Source organism: Andrographis paniculata, unplaced genomic scaffold, assembly GCF_009805555.1.
Source record: "Andrographis paniculata isolate CXL003 unplaced genomic scaffold, ASM980555v1 Contig72END, whole genome shotgun sequence".
Classification (NCBI taxonomy): Eukaryota; Viridiplantae; Streptophyta; class Magnoliopsida; order Lamiales; family Acanthaceae; genus Andrographis; species Andrographis paniculata.
The window spans coordinates 830,784-855,533 of record NW_026137609.1 but is presented as its reverse complement, the minus strand read 5'-3'; the positions used below and the strand labels follow the sequence as shown (position 1 = coordinate 855,533).

Below are 24,750 nucleotides of genomic sequence, written 5' to 3'. Positions count from 1 at the left end.
AGTAGATTGAATGAAGTTTATATAATAATGAGATTTTTAAAACTTTAGCGGATTAAGCTATTGCAATGTGCTAATATGGTGTCTATTGTATTCTAATCCTTTCACCATTTGCAACTTGGAAATCTACATGTAGACATCAAATATGCTTTGGGTTTGTAATTTCCATCATGTTAAATGAAAACAGATAGCATTTCTTTTCGATTGATAAATTTATGTTTTACTATGTGCACTACACTTTTATAGAGTTGGAATTTATAGTTAATTGCATCAAAGGTCGAGTCTTTCACTTCATGTGGTGTAATTTTTTCAAACTTCTGCACCTTAAAATGTCAATATATCATGACACAGTTTTTGCTTGATCCTATATATCCATTAGTTTATAGTAAGTTAGAAACAAATTTAAATTATTGTGCATAGTTTAGTAAGAAATTGTAAAATAAATATAATTACGTGTGCAAATTAGTCACGGATAAAATTTCATGATTGATGTCATTAGTAATTTACTTATAAAATTATTTATGGAATTTTCTCGTGAGGAATTGTTTACGAGGTATTACTAACAGAATACTCACGTGTGTCCCAGTTCGATTACTATTAAATAGTGAATTTGTTGAGTGTTTATGTAGAATGAATGGAGAAATTTATACAGGACACACATATCTTATGTATGAGGTAATACCTATCCTAATTTGTATATGTTTTTTTTTTTTTATCATCAACAGTTGAATCCATATTTACAGAGCGGTTGGCAGCTTTTGATCATGGATCTGAACATAAAAGCCACAAGAACAGTTGTCATTTGTAATTCAGGTAACAAATTCTAGTTGAATATGGGCATTACATATATAGACTTGCAATATAATTACAACTTTAAAATTCCAATAGTCATGTGTATGTATATGTGTGAACATTAATTTGTTGTCCACTAGTTGTTGAACATATTTCCACAAGGCAGAGGGGTCTAATTTTATTTATAACGATTAAAATAGTTGTAATGTTGTGCTTAATAATTTTCTAACGGCATTTGTTTCTTCCATCTGAATTATGCTATGTTGGCACATTAAAGATGGTATGAACAAATTGTTTGTGAGTTGGTACTAAGTAGTCTTAGTTTAGAGAATTTGATAAATTATATTTTGTAATAATAATGCTTTGAGAATTTTCATAATAGCAGTTATAGGAAAGACCAGTGTAAGCATGATTTTTATTTTTTTACTTAATCTCTTACTTCTAGGAGTTATATGTGGAAGCATTGAGAAATGGTTTATCTAGTGCAGCACCATTGCAATTCGATACAAAGGTATTATTGGAAAAGGCTTCAACATATCAACGGATTTAAAGGAAAAAGCTTCAGCATATCGGTGGATTCAAATTTTAAGGTATGTTGCTTCCATAATTTGAGAAAGTTGAAATCATATTTAACAAAAAAAAAAAAATGTGGCAATTTCAGGCTGATGTTACTCATTCCGACACGCAAAAAATTAGTGCATTTTTTGCGAGAAAGAGAGAGTAATATTTTTTTGGTTTGTCTCGGGCTGTTTTAAAATTGAAGTCCGATAAGCCCGGCCTGATTCTGGATTGGGTTTGAAAACCCGAACCAAGCCATGGCCCGGTTTCCAAGTATACCGGGCCAGGCCAGCCCACAATTTTAATATTAAGTTTTAATTAAATTTTGTGTTTTTTTTAGAAGATAAGTTATATTAGTCTAAGTTGATATAATTAGGAAAAAAATATGTTTATTGATAATTAAGAATTAAAAAAAAAAAATTAATTCATGCAAGTCCCGGGACGTAAAAATAAATCTAACTCTATATGCAAGATGCTAAAATAAATGCGATGCATAAAAGTAAAATGAAATGGACGAATTACTCCCTATTATGTATTCGGTCGTCCGATCATCCAGCCGCTCCCTCTCGTATGCATCTAAAAAGATTTAAAATAGATATTATTATGTATATGCATAGGAAGGAAAAGACGAAATAATATTAAAATCACTTACCTTGGTTTGAAATCGAGATCGATCTTTGCGGATCCCCTCGTCTCCACATAAGCTTTACCTACAAATTAAAAACACTTGAAAATAAGTTAGTATAAAATATAGAAACAAAAAAATTAATGCATGCATGTCCCGGGACCGACGTAGAAATAAATCTATTCCTATATGCATAATGCTAAATTAAATTAAATGCATAAATGTAAAAGGAAAGGGACGGATTACTCCCTATGATGTATTCGGTCGTCCGATCATCCGGCCGCTCCCTCTCGTATGCATCTAAAAAGATTTAAAATAGATATTAGTATATATGTATAGGAAACAAAAAAGTAATATTAAAATCACTTACCTTGGATTTGAAATCGAGATCGAAGGATCTTTGCGGATCCCCTCGTCTCCACATAAGCTTTACCTACAAATTAAAAACACTTGAAAATAAGTTAGTATAAAATATAGAAACAAAAAAATTAATGCATGCATGTCCCGGGACCGACGTAAAAATAAATCTATTCCTATATGCATAATGCTAAATTAAATTAAATGCATAAATGTAAAAGGAAAGGGACGGATTACTCCCTATGATGTATTCGGTCGTCCGATCATCCGGCCGCTCCCTCTCGTATGCATCTAAAAAGATTTAAAATAGATATTAGTATATATGTATAGGAAACAAAAAAGTAATATTAAAATCACTTACCTTGGATTTGAAATCGAGATCGAAGGATCTTTGCGGATCCCCTCGTCTCCACATAAGCTTTACCTACAAATTAAAAACACTTGAAAATAAGTTAGTATAAAATATAGAAACAAAAAAATTAATGCATGCATGTCCCGGGACCGACGTAAAAATAAATCTATTCCTATATGCATAATGCTAAATTAAATTAAATGCATAAATGTAAAAGGAAAGGGACGGATTACTCCCTATGATGTATTCGGTCGTCCGATCATCCGGCCGCTCCCTCTCGTATGCATCTAAAAAGATTTAAAATAGATATTAGTATATATGTATAGGAAACAAAAAAGTAATATTAAAATCACTTACCTTGGATATGAAATCGAGATCGAAGGATCTTTGCGGATCCCCTCGTCTCCACATAAGCTTTACCTACAAATTAAAAACACTTGAAAATAAGTTAGTATAAAATATAGAAACAAAAAAATTAATGCATGCATGTCCCGGGACCGACGTAAAAATAAATCTATTCCTATATGCATAATGCTAAATTAAATTAAATGCATAAATGTAAAAGGAAAGGGACGGATTACTCCCTATGATGTATTCGGTCGTCCGATCATCCGGCCGCTCCCTCTCGTATGCATCTAAAAAGATTTAAAATAGATATTAGTATATATGTATAGGAAACAAAAAAATAATATTAAAATCACTTACCTTGGATTTGAAATCGAGATCGAAGGATCTTTGCGGATCCCCTCGTCTCCACATAAGCTTTACCTACAAATTAAAAACACTTGAAAATAAGTTAGTATAAAATATAGAAACAAAAAAATTAATGCATGCATGTCCCGGGACCGACGTAAAAATAAATCTATTCCTATATGCATAATGCTAAATTAAATTAAATGCATAAATGTAAAAGGAAAGGGACGGATTACTCCCTATGATGTATTCGGTCGTCCGATCATCCGGCCGCTCCCTCGTATGCATCTAAAAAGATTTAAAATAGATATTAGTATATATGTATAGGAAACAAAAAAGTAATATTAAAATCACTTACCTTGGATTTGAAATCGAGATCGAAGGATCTTTGCGGATCCCCTCGTCTCCACATAAGCTTTACCTACAAATTAAAAACACTTGAAAATAAGTTAGTATAAAATATAGAAACAAAAAAATTAATGCATGCATGTCCCGGGACCGACGTAAAAATAAATCTATTCCTATATGCATAATGCTAAATTAAATTAAATGCATAAATGTAAAAGGAAAGGGACGGATTACTCCCTATGATGTATTCGGTCGTCCGATCATCCGGCCGCTCCCTCTCGTATGCATCTAAAAAGATTTAAAATAGATATTAGTATATATGTATAGGAAACAAAAAAGTAATATTAAAATCACTTACCTTGGATTTGAAATCGAGATCGAAGGATCTTTGCGGATCCCCTCGTCTCCACATAAGCTTTACCTACAAATTAAAAACACTTGAAAATAAGTTAGTATAAAATATAGAAACAAAAAAATTAATGCATGCATGTCCCGGGACCGACGTAAAATTAAATCTATTCCTATATGCATAATGCTAAATTAAATTAAATGCATAAATGTAAAAGGAAAGGGACGGATTACTCCCTATGATGTATTCGGTCGTCCGATCATCCGGCCGCTCCCTACGTATGCATCTAAAAAGATTTAAAATAGATATTAGTATATATGTATAGGAAACAAAAAAATAATATTAAAATCACTTACCTTGGATTTGAAATCGAGATCGAAGGATCTTTGCGGATCCCCTCGTCTCCACATAAGCTTTACCTACAAATTAAAAACACTTGAAAATAAGTTAGTATAAAATATAGAAACAAAAAAATTAATGCATGCATGTCCCGGGACCGACGTAAAAATAAATCTATTCCTATATGCATAATGCTAAATTAAATTAAATGCATAAATGTAAAAGGAAAGGGACGGATTACTCCCTATGATGTATTCGGTCGTCCGATCATCCGGCCGCTCCCTACGTATGCATCTAAAAAGATTTAAAATAGATATTAGTATATATGTATAGGAAACAAAAAAATAATATTAAAATCACTTACCTTGGATTTGAAATCGAGATCGAAGGATCTTTGCGGATCCCCTCGTCTCCACATAAGCTTTACCTACAAATTAAAAACACTTGAAAATAAGTTAGTATAAAATATAGAAACAAAAAAATTAATGCATGCATGTCCCGGGACCGACGTAAAAATAAATCTATTCCTATATGCATAATGCTAAATTAAATTAAATGCATAAATGTAAAAGGAAAGGGACGGATTACTCCCTATGATGTATTCGGTCGTCCGATCATCCGGCCGCTCCCTCTCGTATGCATCTAAAAAGATTTAAAATAGATATTAGTATATATGTATAGGAAACAAAAAAGTAATATTAAAATCACTTACCTTGGATTTGAAATCGAGATCGAAGGATCTTTGCGGATCCCCTCGTCTCCACATAAGCTTTACCTACAAATTAAAAACACTTGAAAATAAGTTAGTATAAAATATAGAAACAAAAAAATTAATGCATGCATGTCCCGGGACCGACGTAAAAATAAATCTATTCCTATATGCATAATGCTAAATTAAATTAAATGCATAAATGTAAAAGGAAAGGGTCGGATTACTCCCTATGATGTATTCGGTCGTCCGATCATCCGGCCGCTCCCTCTCGTATGCATCTAAAAAGATTTAAAATAGATATTAGTATATATGTATAGGAAACAAAAAAGTAATATTAAAATCACTTACCTTGGATTTGAAATCGAGATCGAAGGATCTTTGCGGATCCCCTCGTCTCCACATAAGCTTTACCTACAAATTAAAAACACTTGAAAATAAGTTAGTATAAAATATAGAAACAAAAAAATTAATGCATGCTTGTCCCGGGACCGACGTAAAAATAAATCTATTCCTATATGCATAATGCTAAATTAAATTAAATGCATAAATGTAAAAGGAAAGGGACGGATTACTCCCTATGATGTATTCGGTCGTCCGATCATCCGGCCGCTCCCTCTCGTATGCATCTAAAAAGATTTAAAATAGATATTAGTATATATGTATAGGAAACAAAAAAATAATATTAAAATCACTTACCTTGGATTTGAAATCGAGATCGAAGGATCTTTGCGGATCCCCTCGTCTCCACATAAGCTTTACCTACAAATTAAAAACACTTGAAAATAAGTTAGTATAAAATATAGAAACAAAAAAATTAATGCATGCATGTCCCGGGACCGACGTAAAAATAAATCTATTCCTATATGCATAATGCTAAATTAAATTAAATGCATAAATGTAAAAGGAAAGGGACGGATTACTCCCTATGATGTATTCGGTCGTCCGATCATCCGGCCGCTCCCTACGTATGCATCTAAAAAGATTTAAAATAGATATTAGTATATATGTATAGGAAACAAAAAAATAATATTAAAATCACTTACCTTGGATTTGAAATCGAGATCGAAGGATCTTTGCGGATCCCCTCGTCTCCACATAAGCTTTACCTACAAATTAAAAACACTTGAAAATAAGTTAGTATAAAATATAGAAACAAAAAAATTAATGCATGCATGTCCCGGGACCGACGTAAAAATAAATCTATTCCTATATGCATAATGCTAAATTAAATTAAATGCATAAATGTAAAAGGAAAGGGACGGATTACTCCCTATGATGTATTCGGTCGTCCGATCATCCGGCCGCTCCCTACGTATGCATCTAAAAAGATTTAAAATAGATATTAGTATATATGTATAGGAAACAAAAAAATAATATTAAAATCACTTACCTTGGATTTGAAATCGAGATCGAAGGATCTTTGCGGATCCCCTCGTCTCCACGTAAGCTTTACCTACAAATTAAAAACACTTGAAAATAAGTTAGTATAAAATATAGAAACAAAAAAATTAATGCATGCATGTCCCGGGACCGACGTAAAAATAAATCTATTCCTATATGCATAATGCTAAATTAAAAAATTAAATGCATAAATGTAAAAGGAAAGGGTCGGATTACTCCCTATGATGTATTCGGTCGTCCGATCATCCGGCCGCTCCCTCTCGTATGCATCTAAAAAGATTTAAAATAGATATTAGTATATATGTATAGGAAACAAAAAAGTAATATTAAAATCACTTACCTTGGATTTGAAATCGAGATCGAAGGATCTTTTCGGATCCCCTCGTCTCCACATAAGCTTTACCTACAAATTAAAAACACTTGAAAATAAGTTAGTATAAAATATAGAAACAAAAAAATTAATGCATGCTTGTCCCGGGACCGACGTAAAAATAAATCTATTCCTATATGCATAATGCTAAATTAAATTAAATGCCTAAATGTAAAAGGAAAGGGACGGATTACTCCCTATGATGTATTCGGTCGTCCGATCATCCGGCCGCTCCCTCTCGTATGCATCTAAAAAGATTTAAAATAGATATTAGTATATATGTATAGGAAACAAAAAAGTAATATTAAAATCACTTACCTTGGATTTGAAATCGAGATCGAAGGATCTTTGCGGATCCCCTCGTCTCCACATAAGCTTTACCTACAAATTAAAAACACTTGAAAATAAGTTAGTATAAAATATAGAAACAAAAAAATTAATGCATGCTTGTCCCGGGACCGACGTAAAAATAAATCTATTCCTATATGCATAATGCTAAATTAAATTAAATGCATAAATGTAAAAGGAAAGGGACGGATTACTCCCTATGATGTATTCGGTCGTCCGATCATCCGGCCGCTCCCTCTCGTATGCATCTAAAAAGATTTAAAATAGATATTAGTATATATGTATAGGAAACAAAAAAATAATATTAAAATCACTTACCTTGGATTTGAAATCGAGATCGAAGGATCTTTGCGGATCCCCTCGTCTCCACATAAGCTTTACCTACAAATTAAAAACACTTGAAAATAAGTTAGTATAAAATATAGAAACAAAAAAATTAATGCATGCATGTCCCGGGACCGACGTAAAAATAAATCTATTCCTATATGCATAATGCTAAATTAAATTAAATGCATAAATGTAAAAGGAAAGGGACGGATTACTCCCTATGATGTATTCGGTCGTCCGATCATCCGGCCGCTCCCTCTCGTATGCATCTAAAAAGATTTAAAATAGATATTAGTATATATGTATAGGAAACAAAAAAGTAATATTAAAATCACTTACCTTGGATTTGAAATCGAGATCGAAGGATCTTTGCGGATCCCCTCGTCTCCACATAAGCTTTACCTACAAATTAAAAACACTTGAAAATAAGTTAGTATAAAATATAGAAACAAAAAAATTAATGCATGCATGTCCCGGGACCGACGTAAAATTAAATCTATTCCTATATGCATAATGCTAAATTAAATTAAATGCATAAATGTAAAAGGAAAGGGACGGATTACTCCCTATGATGTATTCGGTCGTCCGATCATCCGGCCGCTCCCTCTCGTATGCATCTAAAAAGATTTAAAATAGATATTAGTATATATGTATAGGAAACAAAAAAGTAATATTAAAATCACTTACCTTGGATTTGAAATCGAGATCGAAGGATCTTTTCGGATCCCCTCGTCTCCACATAAGCTTTACCTACAAATTAAAAACACTTGAAAATAAGTTAGTATAAAATATAGAAACAAAAAAATTAATGCATGCTTGTCCCGGGACCGACGTAAAAATAAATCTATTCCTATATGCATAATGCTAAATTAAATTAAATGCCTAAATGTAAAAGGAAAGGGACGGATTACTCCCTATGATGTATTCGGTCGTCCGATCATCCGGCCGCTCCCTCTCGTATGCATCTAAAAAGATTTAAAATAGATATTAGTATATATGTATAGGAAACAAAAAAGTAATATTAAAATCACTTACCTTGGATTTGAAATCGAGATCGAAGGATCTTTGCGGATCCCCTCGTCTCCACATAAGCTTTACCTACAAATTAAAAACACTTGAAAATAAGTTAGTATAAAATATAGAAACAAAAAAATTAATGCATGCATGTCCCGGGACCGACGTAAAAATAAATCTATTCCTATATGCATAATGCTAAATTAAATTAAATGCATAAATGTAAAAGGAAATGGACGGATTACTCCCTATGATGTATTCGGTCGTCCGATCATCCGGCCGCTCCCTCTCGTATGCATCTAAAAAGATTTAAAATAGATATTAGTATATATGTATAGGAAACAAAAAAATAATATTAAAATCACTTACCTTGGATTTGAAATCGAGATCGAAGGATCTTTGCGGATCCCCTCGTCTCCACATAAGCTTTACCTACAAATTAAAAACACTTGAAAATAAGTTAGTATAAAATATAGAAACAAAAAATTAATGCATGCATGTCCCGGGACCGACGTAAAAATAAATCTATTCCTATATGCATAATGCTAAATTAAATTAAATGCATAAATGTAAAAGGAAAGGGACGGATTACTCCCTATGATGTATTCGGTCGTCCGATCATCCGGCCGCTCCCTACGTATGCATCTAAAAAGATTTAAAATAGATATTAGTATATATGTATAGGAAACAAAAAAATAATATTAAAATCACTTACCTTGGATTTGAAATCGAGATCGAAGGATCTTTGCGGATCCCCTCGTCTCCCCATAAGCTTTACCTACAATTTAAAAACACTTGAAAATAAGTTAGTATAAAATATAGAAACAAAAAAATTAATGCATGCATGTCCCGGGACCGACGTAAAATTAAATCTATTCCTATATGCATAATGCTAAATTAAATTAAATGCATAAATGTAAAAGGAAAGGGACGGATTACTCCCTATGATGTATTCGGTCGTCCGATCATCCGGCCGCTCCCTACGTATGCATCTAAAAAGATTTAAAATAGATATTAGTATATATGTATAGGAAACAAAAAAATAATATTAAAATCACTTACCTTGGATTTGAAATCGAGATCGAAGGATCTTTGCGGATCCCCTCGTCTCCACATAAGCTTTACCTACAAATTAAAAACACTTGAAAATAAGTTAGTATAAAATATAGAAACAAAAAAATTAATGCATGCATGTCCCGGGACCGACGTAAAAATAAATCTATTCCTATATGCATAATGCTAAATAAAAAATTAAATGCATAAATGTAAAAGGAAAGGGACGGATTACTCCCTATGATGTATTCGGTCGTCCGATCATCCGGCCGCTCCCTCTCGTATGCATCTAAAAAGATTTAAAATAGATATTAGTATATATGTATAGGAAACAAAAAAGTAATATTAAAATCACTTACCTTGGATTTGAAATCGAGATCGAAGGATCTTTTCGGATCCCCTCGTCTCCACATAAGCTTTACCTACAAATTAAAAACACTTGAAAATAAGTTAGTATAAAATATAGAAACAAAAAAATTAATGCATGCTTGTCCCGGGACCGACGTAAAAATAAATCTATTCCTATATGCATAATGCTAAATTAAATTAAATGCCTAAATGTAAAAGGAAAGGGACGGATTACTCCCTATGATGTATTCGGTCGTCCGATCATCCGGCCGCTCCCTCTCGTATGCATCTAAAAAGATTTAAAATAGATATTAGTATATATGTATAGGAAACAAAAAAGTAATATTAAAATCACTTACCTTGGATTTGAAATCGAGATCGAAGGATCTTTGCGGATCCCCTCGTCTCCACATAAGCTTTACCTACAAATTAAAAACACTTGAAAATAAGTTAGTATAAAATATAGAAACAAAAAAATTAATGCATGCTTGTCCCGGGACCGACGTAAAAATAAATCTATTCCTATATGCATAATGCTAAATTAAATTAAATGCATAAATGTAAAAGGAAAGGGACGGATTACTCCCTATGATGTATTCGGTCGTCCGATCATCCGGCCGCTCCCTCTCGTATGCATCTAAAAAGATTTAAAATAGATATTAGTATATATGTATAGGAAACAAAAAAATAATATTAAAATCACTTACCTTGGATTTGAAATCGAGATCGAAGGATCTTTGCGGATCCCCTCGTCTCCCCATAAGCTTTACCTACAAATTAAAAACACTTGAAAATAAGTTAGTATAAAATATAGAAACAAAAAAATTAATGCATGCATGTCCCGGGACCGACGTAAAAATAAATCTATTCCTATATGCATAATGCTAAATTAAATTAAATGCATAAATGTAAAAGGAAAGGGACGGATTACTCCCTATGATGTATTCGGTCGTCCGATCATCCGGCCGCTCCCTCTCGTATGCATCTAAAAAGATTTAAAATAGATATTAGTATATATGTATAGGAAACAAAAAAGTAATATTAAAATCACTTACCTTGGATTTGAAATCGAGATCGAAGGATCTTTGCGGATCCCCTCGTCTCCACGTAAGCTTTACCTACAAATTAAAAACACTTGAAAATAAGTTAGTATAAAATATAGAAACAAAAAAATTAATGCATGCATGTCCCGGGACCGACGTAAAATTAAATCTATTCCTATATGCATAATGCTAAATTAAATTAAATGCATAAATGTAAAAGGAAAGGGACGGATTACTCCCTATGATGTATTCGGTCGTCCGATCATCCGGCCGCTCCCTCTCGTATGCATCTAAAAAGATTTAAAATAGATATTAGTATATATGTATAGGAAACAAAAAAGTAATATTAAAATCACTTACCTTGGATTTGAAATCGAGATCGAAGGATCTTTGCGGATCCCCTCGTCTCCACATAAGCTTTACCTACAAATTAAAAACACTTGAAAATAAGTTAGTATAAAATATAGAAACAAAAAAATTAATGCATGCATGTCCCGGGACCGACGTAAAAATAAATCTATTCCTATATGCATAATGCTAAATTAAATTAAATGCATAAATGTAAAAGGAAAGGGACGGATTACTCCCTATGATGTATTCGGTCGTCCGATCATCCGGCCGCTCCCTCTCGTATGCATCTAAAAAGATTTAAAATAGATATTAGTATATATGTATAGGAAACAAAAAAGTAATATTAAAATCACTTACCTTGGATTTGAAATCGAGATCGAAGGATCTTTGCGGATCCCCTCGTCTCCACATAAGCTTTACCTACAAATTAAAAACACTTGAAAATAAGTTAGTATAAAATATAGAAACAAAAAAATTAATGCATGCATGTCCCGGGACCGACGTAAAAATAAATCTATTCCTATATGCATAATGCTAAATTAAATTAAATGCATAAATGTAAAAGGAAAGGGACGGATTACTCCCTATGATGTATTCGGTCGTCCGATCATCCGGCCGCTCCCTCTCGTATGCATCTAAAAAGATTTAAAATAGATATTAGTATATATGTATAGGAAACAAAAAAATAATATTAAAATCACTTACCTTGGATTTGAAATCGAGATCGAAGGATCTTTGCGGATCCCCTCGTCTCCCCATAAGCTTTACCTACAAATTAAAAACACTTGAAAATAAGTTAGTATAAAATATAGAAACAAAAAAATTAATGCATGCATGTCCCGGGACCGACGTAAAAATAAATCTATTCCTATATGCATAATGCTAAATTAAATTAAATGCATAAATGTAAAAGGAAAGGGACGGATTACTCCCTATGATGTATTCGGTCGTCCGATCATCCGGCCGCTCCCTCTCGTATGCATCTAAAAAGATTTAAAATAGATATTAGTATATATGTATAGGAAACAAAAAAGTAATATTAAAATCACTTACCTTGGATTTGAAATCGAGATCGAAGGATCTTTGCGGATCCCCTCGTCTCCACGTAAGCTTTACCTACAAATTAAAAACACTTGAAAATAAGTTAGTATAAAATATAGAAACAAAAAAATTAATGCATGCATGTCCCGGGACCGACGTAAAATTAAATCTATTCCTATATGCATAATGCTAAATTAAATTAAATGCATAAATGTAAAAGGAAAGGGACGGATTACTCCCTATGATGTATTCGGTCGTCCGATCATCCGGCCGCTCCCTACGTATGCATCTAAAAAGATTTAAAATAGATATTAGTATATATATGTATAGGAAACAAAAAAATAATATTAAAATCACTTACCTTGGATTTGAAATCGAGATCGAAGGATCTTTGCGGATCCCCTCGTCTCCACATAAGCTTTACCTACAAATTAAAAACACTTGAAAATAAGTTAGTATAAAATATAGAAACAAAAAAATTAATGCATGCATGTCCCGGGACCGACGTAAAAATAAATCTATTCCTATATGCATAATGCTAAATTAAATTAAATGCATAAATGTAAAAGGAAAGGGACGGATTACTCCCTATGATGTATTCGGTCGTCCGATCATCCGGCCGCTCCCTACGTATGCATCTAAAAAGATTTAAAATAGATATTAGTATATATGTATAGGAAACAAAAAAATAATATTAAAATCACTTACCTTGGATTTGAAATCGAGATCGAAGGATCTTTGCGGATCCCCTCGTCTCCCCATAAGCTTTACCTACAAATTAAAAACACTTGAAAATAAGTTAGTATAAAATATAGAAACAAAAAAATTAATGCATGCATGTCCCGGGACCGACGTAAAAATAAATCTATTCCTATATGCATAATGCTAAATTAAATTAAATGCATAAATGTAAAAGGAAAGGGACGGATTACTCCCTATGATGTATTCGGTCGTCCGATCATCCGGCCGCTCCCTACGTATGCATCTAAAAAGATTTAAAATAGATATTAGTATATATGTATAGGAAACAAAAAAATAATATTAAAATCACTTACCTTGGATTTGAAATCGAGATCGAAGGATCTTTGCGGATCCCCTCGTCTCCACGTAAGCTTTACCTACAAATTAAAAACACTTGAAAATAAGTTAGTATAAAATATAGAAACAAAAAAATTAATGCATGCATGTCCCGGGACCGACGTAAAAATAAATCTATTCCTATATGCATAATGCTAAATTAAAAAATTAAATGCATAAATGTAAAAGGAAAGGGTCGGATTACTCCCTATGATGTATTCGGTCGTCCGATCATCCGGCCGCTCCCTCTCGTATGCATCTAAAAAGATTTAAAATAGATATTAGTATATATGTATAGGAAACAAAAAAGTAATATTAAAATCACTTACCTTGGATTTGAAATCGAGATCGAAGGATCTTTTCGGATCCCCTCGTCTCCACATAAGCTTTACCTACAAATTAAAAACACTTGAAAATAAGTTAGTATAAAATATAGAAACAAAAAAATTAATGCATGCATGTCCCGGGACCGACGTAAAAATAAATCTATTCCTATATGCATAATGCTAAATTAAATTAAATGCATAAATGTAAAAGGAAAGGGACGGATTACTCCCTATGATGTATTCGGTCGTCCGATCATCCGGCCGCTCCCTCTCGTATGCATCTAAAAAGATTTAAAATAGATATTAGTATATATGTATCGGAAACAAAAAAGTAATATTAAAATCACTTACCTTGATTTGAAATCGAGATCGAAGGATCTTTGCGGATCCCCTCATCTCCACATAAGCTTTACCTACAAATTAAAAACACTTGAAAATAAGTTAGTATAAAATATAGAAACAAAAAAATTAATGCATGCATGTCCCGGGACGGACGTAAAATTAAATCTATTCCTATATGCATAATGTTAAACTAAATTAAATGCATAAATGTAAATGGAAAGGCACGGATTACTCCCTATGATGTATTCGGTCGTCCGATCATCCGGCCGCTCCCTCTTCACAAAACCTTCTTCATCCCCTTCTCGGAATTCCACCTGCCCCTGCCCTGCCCCCCGTAATTCTCCAGAACCCTCTTCACAAAACCTTGTTCATCCCCTTCTCGGAATTCCCTGCGCCTGCCGCTGCCCTCGGAAATTCTCCAGAACCCTCTTCACAAAACCTTCTTTATCCCCTTCTCGGAATTCCCCCTGCGCCTGCTCCTGCCCCCGGAAATTCTCCAGAACCCTCTTCACAAAACCTTCTTCATCCCCTTCTCGGAATTCCCCTGCGCTTGCCCCTGCCCCCCGAAATTCTCCAGAACCCTCTTCACAAAACCTTCTTCATTCCCTTCTCGGAATCCCCCCTGCGCCTGCCCCTGCCCCCCGAAATTCTCCAGAACCCTCTTCACAAAACCTTCTTCATCCCCTTTTCGGAATTCCCCTGCGCCTGCCCCTGCCCCCGGAAATTCTCCAAAACCCTCTTCACAAAACCTTCTTCATCCCCTTCTCGGAATTCCCCCTGCGCTTGCCCCTGCCCTGCTCGTACCCCATTGCATTTGCATTGCAGCCCCAAAAACTTATAATAATGTATACAAAATCAAAATAAAGAATATTTATAATGTATGCTTTAACGGCTACTTACCTAATATAAAAAACTTACCATATATAATTTCAGATTTTAATATTATATGTATATTAAAATTAAAATCAAAATCAAAATCAAAATCTAGGCTTAACGGCTACTTACCTAATATAAAAAACTTACCATATATAATTTCACATTTTAATATTATGTGTATATTAAAATTAAAATTAAAATCAAAATCAAAATCTATGCTTAACGGCTACTTACCTAATATAAAAAACTTACCATATATAATTTCACATTTTAATATTATGTGTATATTAAAATTAAAATTAAAATCAAAATCAAAATCTATGTTTAAAGGCTACTTACCTAATATAAAACTTACCATATATAATTTCACATTTTAATATTATGTGTATATTAAAATTAAAATAATTTCTTTTTTTAATATTATGTGTATATTAAAATCAAAATCATTATGCTTAACGGCTACTTACCATATATAATACCCTCCTATGTAATCTAATAAAAATTAAAATAATTTCTTTTTTTAATATTATACGTATATATATATATTTTTATATTTAAATTATATTTTATTGCTTCTATAAAAATATAATATTTTATTTGAATATACTGCTAAAATTACATATATTTTTTTATAATCATTAATTTTATTATATTACTAATGATTTTTTAAATAGATTAATAATTTAAAATTTATTTTACCGGTGTATTAATTTTGTATTTTTAGTTTAAAGTAGTGTAAAAAAAAAATACCCCCTCCGTCCCAACTAAGTTGTCCATTTTAGCTGAGGCATGAAGTTTTAGTTATGATGTAATTAGTAAGTAATTAAGAAATATATTAGTAAAAATAATTATGGTATATTAGTAAAAATAATTATAGATTAGAATGACTTAATAGTTAATTAAAATAAAAAATATATATATAAATTATGAATTTTAAAATAGGGTAAACTGTTTTTTTAGTCCCGTAACTGGACCCCTTTATCATTTTAGTCTTGTAAGTGGAGCCTGTCGCAAACTAGTCCCATAAGTGAAAAATTTTCGTTGTTTTAGTCCTCCGGCGCCGGAGATGCCCGCGTGGCTCGCCGGAGGTGACGTGTCCGCCAGGTGTCCTGCCAGGTCAGCGACACCTGGCAGACACGTGGATTTATTTATTTTTTAATTTTTTTAATTTTTTTAAATTAGATCAAATAAAAAAAATATAAAAATACAAATAAGATTTAAAATAAGTTTTAAAAACAATTATAAAAAATGAAAAAAAAAAATAAAAAAATCCACGTCAAAAGGAAAGGGACGGATTACTCCCTATGATGTATTCGGTCGTCCGATCATCCGGCCGCTCCCTCTCGTATGCATCTAAAAATAATTAAAATAGATATTAGTATATATGTATAGGAAACAAAAAAATAATATTAAAATCACTTACCTTGGATTTGAAATCGAGATTAAATGATCTTTGGGGATCCCCTCGTCTCCACATAAGCTTTACCTACAAATTAAAAAACTTGAAAATAAGTTAGTATAAAATATAGAAACAAAAAAATTAATTCATGCATGTCCCGGGACGGACGTAAAATTAAATCTATTCCTATATGCATAATGTTAAACTAAATTAAATGCATAAATGTAAAAGGAAAAGGACGGATTACTCCCTATGATGTATTCGGTCGTCCGATCATCCGGCCGCTCCCTCTCGTATGCATCTAAAAAGATTTAAAATAGATATTAGTATATATGTATAGGAAACACAAAAAGTAATATTAAAATCACTTACCTTGGATTTGAAATCGAGATCGAAGGATCTTTGCGGATCCCCTCGTCTCCACATAAGCTTTACCTACAAATTAAAAACACTTGAAAATAAGTTAGTATAAAATATAGAAACAAAAAAATTAATGCATGCATGTCCCGGGACCGACGTAAAAATAAATCTATTCCTATATGCATAATGCTAAATTAAATTAAATGCATAAATGTAAAAGGAAATGGACGGATTACTCCCTATGATGTATTCGGTCGTCCGATCATCCGGCCGCTCCCTCTCGTATGCATCTAAAAAGATTTAAAATTGATATTAGTATATATGTATAGGAAACACAAAAGTAATATTAAAATCACTTACCTTGGATTTGAAATCGAGATCGAAGGATCTTTGCGGATCCCCTCGTCTCCACATAAGCTTTACCTACAAATTAAAAACACTTGAAAATAAGTTAGTATAAAATATAGAAACAAAAAAATTAATGCATGCATGTCCCGGGTTACTCCCTATGATGTATTCGGTCGTCAGATCATCCGGCCACTCCCTCTCGTATGCATCTAAAAAGATTTAAAATTGATATTAGTATATATGTATAGGAAACACAAAAGTAATATTAAAATCACTTACCTTGGATTTGGAATCGAGATCGAAGGATCTTTGCGGATCCCTTCGTCTCCCCATAAGCTTTACCTACAAATTAAAAACACTTGAAAATAAGTTAGTATAAAATATAGAAACAAAAAAATTAATGCATGCTTGTCCCGGGACCGACGTAAAAATAAATCTATTCCTATATGCATAATGCTAAATTAAATAAAATTCATAAATGTAAAAGGAAATGGACGGATTACTCCCTATGATGTATTCGGTCGTCCGATCATCCGGCCGCTCCCTCTCGTATGCATCTAAAAAGATTTAAAATAGATATTAGTATATATGTATAGGAAACAAAAAAATAATATTAAAATCACTTACCTTGGATTTGAAATCGAGATCGAAGGATCTTTGCGGATCCCCTCGTCTCCCCATAAGCTTTACCTACAAATTAAAAACACTTGAAAATAAGTTAGTATAAAATATAGAAACATAAAAATTAATGCATGCATGTCCCGGGACCGACGTAAAAAAAAATCTATTCCTATATGCATAATGCTAAATTAAATTAAATGCATAAATATAAAAGGAAAGGGACGGATTACTCCCTATGATGTATTCGGTCGTCCGATCATCCGGCCGCTCCCTCTCGTATGCATCTAAAAAGATTTAAAATAGATATTAGTATATATGTATAGGAAACAAAAAAGTAATATTAAAATCACTTACCTTGGATTTGAAATCGAGATCGAAGGATCTTTGCGGATCCCCTCGTCTCCACGTAAGCTTTACCTACAAATTAAAAACACTTGAAAATAAGTTAGTATAAAATATAGAAACAAAAAAATTAATGCATGCATGTCCCGGGACCGACGTAAAAATAAATCTATTCCTATATGCATAATGCTAAATTAAATTAAATGCATAAATGTAAAAGGAAAGGGACGGATTACTCCCTATGATGTATTCGGTCGTCCGATCATCCGGCCGCTCCCTACGTATGCATCTAAAAAGATTTAAAATAGATATTAGTATATATGTATAGGAAACAAAAAAATAATATTAAAATCACTTACCTTGGATTTGAAATCGAGATCGAAGGATCTTTGCGGATCCCCTCGTCTCCTCATAAGCTTTACCTACAAATTAAAAACACTTGAAAATAAGTTAGTATAAAATAAAGAAACAAAAAAATTAATGCATGCTTGTCCCGGGACCGACGTAAAAATAAATCTATTCCTATATGCATAATGCTAAATTAAAAAATTAAATGCATAAATGTAAAAGGAAAGGGTCGGATTACTCCCTATGATGTATTCGGTCGTCCGATCATCCGGCCGCTCCCTCTCGTATGCATCTAAAAAGATTTAAAATAGATATTAGTATATATGTATAGGAAACAAAAAAGTAATATTAAAATCACTTACCTTGGATTTTAAATCGAGATCGAAAGATCTTTGCGGATCCCCTCGTCTCCACATAAGCTTTACCTACAAATTAAAAACACTTGAAAATAAGTTAGTATAAAATATAGAAACAAAAAAATTAATGCATGCTTGTCCCGGGACCGACGTAAAAATAAATCTATTCCTATATGCATAATGCTAAATTAAATTAAATGCATAATGCTAAATTAAATTAAATGCATAAATGTAAAAGGAAATGGACGGATTACTCCCTATGATGTATTCGGTCGTCCGATCATCCGGCCGCTCCCTCTCGTATGCATCTAAAAAGATTTAAAATAGATATTAGTATATATGTATAGGAAACAAAAAAGTATTATTAAAATCACTTACTTTGGATTTGAAATCGAGATCGAAGGATCTTTGCGGATCCCCTCGTCTCCACGTAAGCTTTACCTACAAATTAAAAACACTTGAAAATAAGTTAGTATAAAATATAGAAACAAAAAAATTAATGCATGCATGTCCCGGGACCGACGTAAAAATAAATCTATTCCTATATGCATAATGCTAAATTAAAAATTAAATGCATAAATGTAAAAGGAAAGGGTCGGATTACTCCCTATGATGTATTCGGTCGTCCGATCATCCGGCCGCTCCCTCTCGTATGCATCTAAAAAGATTTAAAATAGATATTAGTATATATGTATAGGAAACAAAAAAGTAATATTAAAATCACTTACCTTGGATTTGAAATCGAGATCGAAGGATCTTTGCGGATCCCCTCGTCTCCACATAAGCTTTACCTACAAATTAAAAACACTTGAAAATAAGTTAGTATAAAATATAGAAACAAAAAAATTAATGCATGCTTGTCCCGGGACCGACGTAAAAATAAATCTATTCCTATATGCATAATGCTAAATTAAATTAAATGCCTAAATGTAAAAGGAAAGGGACGGATTACTCCCTATGATGTATTCGGTCGTCCGATCATCCGGCCGCTCCCTCTCGTATGCATCTAAAAAGATTTAAAATAGATATTAGTATATATGTATCGGAAACAAAAAAGTAATATTAAAATCACTTACCTTGGATTTGAAATCGAGATCGAAGGATCTTTGCGGATCCCCTCGTCTCCACATAAGCTTTACCTACAAATTAAAAACACTTGAAAATAAGTTAGTATAAAATATAGAAACAAAAAATTAATGCATGCATGTCCCGGGACCGACGTAAAATTAAATCTATTCTTATATGCATAATGCTAAATTAAATTAAATGCATAAATGTAAAAGGAAAGGGACGGATTACTCCCTATGATGTATTCGGTCGTCCGATCATCCGGCCGCTCCCTCTCGTATGCATCTAAAAAGATTTAAAATAGATATTAGTATATATGTATAGGAAACAAAAAAGTAATATTAAAATCACTTACCTTGGATTTGAAATCGAGATCGAAGGATCTTTTCGGATCCCCTCGTCTCCACATAAGCTTTACCTACAAATTAAAAACACTTGAAAATAAGTTAGTATAAAATATAGAAACAAAAAAATTAATGCATGCTTGTCCCGGGACCGACGTAAAAATAAATCTATTCCTATATGCATAATGCTAAATTAAATTAAATGCCTAAATGTAAAAGGAAAGGGACGGATTACTCCCTATGATGTATTCGGTCGTCCGATCATCCGGCCGCTCCCTCTCGTATGCATCTAAAAAGATTTAAAATAGATATTAGTATATATGTATCGGAAACAAAAAAGTAATATTAAAATCACTTACCTTGGATTTGAAATCGAGATCGAAGGATCTTTGCGGATCCCCTCGTCTCCACATAAGCTTTACCTACAAATTAAAAACACTTGAAAATAAGTTAGTATAAAATATAGAAACAAAAATATTAATGCATGCATGTCCCGGGACCGACGTAAAATTAAATCTATTCCTATATGCATAATGCTAAATTAAATTAAATGCATAAATGTAAAAGGAAAGGGACGGATTACTCCCTATGATGTATTCGGTCGTCCGATCATCCGGCCGCTCCCTACGTATGCATCTAAAAAGATTTAAAATAGATTTTAGTATATATGTTAGGAAACAAAAAAATAATATTAAAATCACTTACCTTGGATTTGAAATCGAGATCGAAGGATCTTTGCGGATCCCCTCGTCTCCACATAAGCTTTACCTACAAATTAAAAACACTTGAAAATAAGTTAGTATAAAATATAGAAACAAAAAAATTAATGCATGCATGTCCCGGGACCGACGTAAAAATAAATCTATTCCTATATGCATAATGCTAAATTAAATTAAATGCATAAATGTAAAAGGAAAGGGACGGATTACTCCCTATGATGTATTCGGTCGTCCGATCATCCGGCCGCTCCCTACGTGTGCATCTAAAAAGATTTAAAATAGATATTAGTATATATGTATAGGAAACAAAAAAATAATATTAAAATCACTTACCTTGGATTTGAAATCGAGATCGAAGGATCTTTGCGGATCCCCTCGTCTCCCATAAGCTTTACCTACAAATTAAAAACACTTGAAAATAAGTTAGTATAAAATATAGAAACAAAAAAATTAATGCATGCATGTCCCGGGACCGACGTAAAATTAAATCTATTCCTATATGCATAATGCTAAATTAAATTAAATGCATAAATGTAAAAGGAAAGGGACGGATTACTCCCTATGATGTATTCGGTCGTCCGATCATCCGGCCGCTCCCTACGTATGCATCTAAAAAGATTTAAAATAGATATTAGTATATATGTATAGGAAACAAAAAAATAATATTAAAATCACTTACCTTGGATTTGAAATCGAGATCGAAGGATCTTTGCGGATCCCCTCGTCTCCACGTAAGCTTTACCTACAAATTAAAAACACTTGATAATAAGTTAGTATAAAATATAGAAACAAAAAAATTAATGCATGCATGTCCCGGGACCGACGTAAAAATAAATCTATTCCTATATGCATAATGCTAAATTAAAAAATTAAATGCATAAATGTAAAAGGAAAGGGTCGGATTACTCCCTATGATGTATTCGGTCGTCCGATCATCCGGCCGCTCCCTCTCGTATGCATCTAAAAAGATTTAAAATAGATATTAGTATATATGTATAGGAAACAAAAAAGTAATATTAAAATCACTTACCTTGGATTTGAAATCGAGATCGAAGGATCTTTGCGGATCCCCTCGTCTCCACATAAGCTTTACCTACAAATTAAAAACACTTGAAAATAAGTTAGTATAAAATATAGAAACAAAAAAATTAATGCATGCTTGTCCCGGGACCGACGTAAAAATAAATCTATTCCTATATGCATAATGCTAAATTAAATTAAATGCATAAATGTAAAAGGAAAGGGACGGATTACTCCCTATGATGTATTCGGTCGTCCGATCATCCGGCCGCTCCCTCTCGTATGCATCTAAAAAGATTTAAAATAGATATTAGTATATATGTATAGGAAACAAAAAAGTAATATTAAAATCACTTACCTTGGATTTGAAATCGAGATCGAAGGATCTTTGCGGATCCCCTCGTCTCCACATAAGCTTTACCTACAAATTAAAAACACTTGAAAATAAGTTAGTATAAAATATAGAAACAAAAAAATTAATGCATGCATGTCCCGGGACCGACGTAAAAATAAATCTATTCCTATATGCATAATGCTAAATTAAATTAAATGCATAAATGTAAAAGGAAAGGGACGGATTACTCCCTATGATGTATTCGGTCGTCCGATCATCCGGCCGCTCCCTACGTATGCATCTAAAAAGATTTAAAATAGATATTAGTATATATGTATAGGAAACAAAAAAATAATATTAAAATCACTTACCTTGGATTTGAAATCGAGATCGAAGGATCTTTGCGGATCCCCTCGTCTCCACGTAAGCTTTACCTACAAATTAAAAACACTTGAAAATAAGTTAGTATAAAATATAGAAACAAAAAAATTAATGCATGCATGTCCCGGGACCGACGTAAAAATAAATCTATTCCTATATGCATAATGCTAAATTAAATTAAATGCATAAATGTAAAAGGAAAGGGACGGATTACTCCCTATGATGTATTCGGTCGTCCGATCATCCGGCCGCTCCCTCTCGTATGCATCTAAAAAGATTTAAAATAGATATTAGTATATATGTATAGGAAACAAAAAAGTAATATTAAAATCACTTACCTTGGATTTGAAATCGAGATCGAAGGATCTTTGCGGATCCCCTCGTCTCCACATAAGCTTTACCTACAAATTAAAAACACTTGAAAATAAGTTAGTATAAAATATAGAAACAAAAAAATTAATGCATGCTTGTCCCGGGACCGACGTAAAAATAAATCTATTCCTATATGCATAATGCTAAATTAAATTAAATGCATAAATGTAAAAGGAAAGGGACGGATTACTCCCTATGATGTATTCGGTCGTCCGATCATCCGGCCGCTCCCTCTCGTATGCATCTAAAAAGATTTAAAATAGATATTAGTATATATGTATAGGAAACAAAAAAGTAATATTAAAATCACTTACCTTGGATTTGAAATCGAGATCGAAGGATCTTTGCGGATCCCCTCGTCTCCACATAAGCTTTACCTACAAATTAAAAACACTTGAAAATAAGTTAGTATAAAATATAGAAACAAAAAAATTAATGCATGCATGTCCCGGGACCGACGTAAAAATAAATCTATTCCTATATGCATAATGCTAAATTAAATTAAATGCATAAATGTAAAAGGAAAGGGACGGATTACTCCCTATGATGTATTCGGTCGTCCGATCATCCGGCCGCTCCCTACGTATGCATCTAAAAAGATTTAAAATAGATATTAGTATATATGTATAGGAAACAAAAAAATAATATTAAAATCACTTACCTTGGATTTGAAATCGAGATCGAAGGATCTTTGCGGATCCCCTCGTCTCCACGTAAGCTTTACCTACAAATTAAAAACACTTGAAAATAAGTTAGTATAAAATATAGAAACAAAAAAATTAATGCATGCATGTCCCGGGACCGACGTAAAAATAAATCTATTCCTATATGCATAATGCTAAATTAAAAAATTAAATGCATAAATGTAAAAGGAAAGGGTCGGATTACTCCCTATGATGTATTCGGTCGTCCGATCATCCGGCCGCTCCCTCTCGTATGCATCTAAAAAGATTTAAAATAGATATTAGTATATATGTATAGGAAACAAAAAAGTAATATTAAAATCACTTACCTTGGATTTGAAATCGAGATCGAAGGATCTTTTCGGATCCCCTCGTCTCCACATAAGCTTTACCTACAAATTAAAAACACTTGAAAATAAGTTAGTATAAAATATAGAAACAAAAAAATTAATGCATGCTTGTCCCGGGACCGACGTAAAAATAAATCTATTCCTATATGCATAATGCTAAATTAAATTAAATGCCTAAATGTAAAAGGAAAGGGACGGATTACTCCCTATGATGTATTCGGTCGTCCGATCATCCGGCCGCTCCCTCTCGTATGCATCTAAAAAGATTTAAAATAGATATTAGTATATATGTATCGGAAACAAAAAAGTAATATTAAAATCACTTACCTTGGATTTGAAATCGAGATCGAAGGATCTTTGCGGATCCCCTCATCTCCACATAAGCTTTACCTACAAATTAAAAACACTTGAAAATAAGTTAGTATAAAATATAGAAACAAAAAAATTAATGCATGCATGTCCCGGGACGGACGTAAAATTAAATCTATTCCTATATGCATAATGTTAAACTAAATTAAATGCATAAATGTAAATGGAAAGGCACGGATTACTCCCTATGATGTATTCGGTCGTCCGATCATCCGGCCGCTCCCTCTTCACAAAACCTTCTTCATCCCCTTCTCGGAATTCCACCTGCCCCTGCCCTGCCCCCCGAAATTCTCCAGA

General features: G+C 32.7%; 1 protein-coding gene across 1 annotated transcript in view; it reads left to right on the top strand.

Moving 5' to 3' along the window:
* LOC127265243 (uncharacterized) overlaps positions 1-24,750 on the top strand; it is a 73,593-nt gene that overhangs the window by 6,329 nt on the left and 42,514 nt on the right. The window lies entirely within an intron of this gene.